This window comes from Belonocnema kinseyi, chromosome 6 (genome assembly GCF_010883055.1).
Source record: "Belonocnema kinseyi isolate 2016_QV_RU_SX_M_011 chromosome 6, B_treatae_v1, whole genome shotgun sequence".
Lineage (NCBI taxonomy): Eukaryota > Metazoa > Arthropoda > Insecta > Hymenoptera > Cynipidae > Belonocnema > Belonocnema kinseyi.
Window position 1 is genome coordinate 83,914,976 of NC_046662.1, and position 2,540 is coordinate 83,917,515.

Here is a 2,540-nt window from a genome sequence, read left to right on the forward strand (position 1 = left end):
CTCTATTTACGGATTTCCATTTATATCATGCTTGTTTGATTAGGCTACCGAACATTTTGTTTCTTTTATGTATTTCTAATGGCTTAAGATATTCTTCTTGAAACTTAAACTTTTAATTTTTTAAGAAAATTTTTAAGGTTGATACTCGCTCAGACCCACAGATTCTGAATTTTTAATTAAAAATAACTTATTTAATAATTACAATTTTTTATTCATCAATTTTAATTTCATTTCTGAGTAGAAAAAGATTCGTATTGAAAAAACTTAGCACCGACGATCTGAGCCAAGACAAGGCTCGTCTTGAGATAAGTAAACGTCGTCTTAGCCAAGACAATGCTCGATTTGAGATAAGTAAATGCCGTCTCACCTCTCGTGACCATAAAAGTAAGACGAAGGCTTATGTCTCGACTCAGTTTTGAGACGCAGCCAGACATCGATCTCTTGGAGACGAACTCAAGATATCACCTAGTCGAACTCAAGTCGAAGAATTTTTCCGCGGGTATATGGCTTCTTAAAAATAATTGATCAATTTCAAAGTGGAATAGATTAAAATTAGTTAATATATTGTAAGTTTAACTTAAACTTCCCATACTTGAATATTTACTACTGGGTCTCGTTTTATTTATAAAAATTGTATATTAGGAGTAAGCGAATGAAACGTAATAAACTTAGTAAATGTCTATACACAAAATAAAATACATTAAAAAATAACTAATTTCTAATTACAGAATCATTATGTAAATACGCAAAACTTGCTTACTGTATTAACACAATTTGAAATTCACCAATTGTCTCCATATTTCTCGCATAAAATATAGTATTACAAAACTTTATAATTTTATTTTTGAAGATGAAAATATAATATTAATGTATAAAATTGTGGTTTGACTTAAGACACAATCAATGAAAGTTTGCCTTTGCTAAACAGAAAAAGTAAATAGATTCAGCCTGATAAATTATAAGAGGCCCTTTCAACCATTTTGATTAATTTTAAGCTAAAATATATCCTTTAATATTGAGAAATGAGCTCAATGGATTTATCACAATTTGGTCGCCTACTCGTATGAAAGCATTGAAAGGCTTCATTTGTTCTTTACCTTGAGACCAATCTCCAAACTGTTCTCAGGAGAATTCTTTTACCATTTCTATCCTCTAAGCAAGTCCCACGGTCTTTTCCCTGGCTTCATTTTAATAATCGAGCAATGCCATGGGGATGAATAGATCTACTTTGAAATGAGAGTAGAAACTTCTACTCCGTGCAAACTTAACATGAATTTACTTCTTAAGATATTTTTCTTTAATATAATTAAGCGTTTTATAAGAAAAATTTATTCATAAATAGAAATTCCTTTTGTTAATGTAAAAATGATATTCTTTAAATGAAGTTGTTTTTTACATTCTCATCCTAATAAGAAGGTATTAGTTTACGTAAAAGTTTCACCTTATTGGTTTTGATAAAATCTCTACGTTTTGAGAACCCCTCATCCAGAAAAAATTATTTAAACAAAAGTGTCTGTATGTATGTCTCTCTGTATTCTGTAGACAAAATAACTCTGGAAAGACCGATCAGATTGAATTAAGCTTTGGCATACGTTTTTAAGGCATGAAAATAAAGGACGATTTCGTTAACCATTACTTACTTACTTTACTTTACTTTTATTACTTTTTGACCAAAGGTTCTGGTTTAATCCACCAGTTTAGCGCTTATATAAGTTTCAATAGTTCTTTCTTACCAATTTTATTAAATTTTGAATTGATGAAAATGAACGTTGATGAACTTTAGATTTAGCGCCGAAGGTCATTCTGATGAATTGCCCCTCAGTAGTAATTTCTCGCTTATTTAGGTAAGAAATGTCAATCAGTAGATTTAGGCTATAAATCACGTCATTAGGAGACTTTCAACGATTTACAATACGAACTTGATTAAAATCCAATAAGACCATTATACTCATCATGAGTAAAACTTTACAAAGGATAGATCACAATCATTTTTGCGTAAGTCAGAAAACTTTTATCGATTCCAGATGTGAGAGAGAATCCCGGCGGTGTTTTTCGGACCTCGGCTGTCAGTCATAAAATCGTGTAAGTCTTCTCCATTAACGTAAGGACGAATTTTCTTGAAGCTATCATTCTGTGTACGCAATCTCGTAGATGATATGTTTTTTGTTTGTTATTTTTAGGCAGACTTATGTAATATACTTGTAAGAGAAAAAGCTCCAGAAAATATGTAACGATGAGTTGCGAGAATTAGCTGATGTTAATTGATGTTGTTCACCCGAGTAAAAATGCTTCGATTTGAGTTCGACTTGAATTGCCCCAAGTCAAGACATGCTGAAGTTGGAAAGTTCGACTTGAGCATGTCTAAGTTTTGAGACGGAGCCAGACTAAATTAATAAATTTATCTCTTAAGTCGAATTTGTATGACTCCAATACGAGCGGTTTATAACTTCGAATCTATACCTGTCCTAGAAAAAGGGTAATTCTGACAATCATAAAAGCTAATCTTTGTTAATGATTAAACAATCTTGAATATTTTTAAA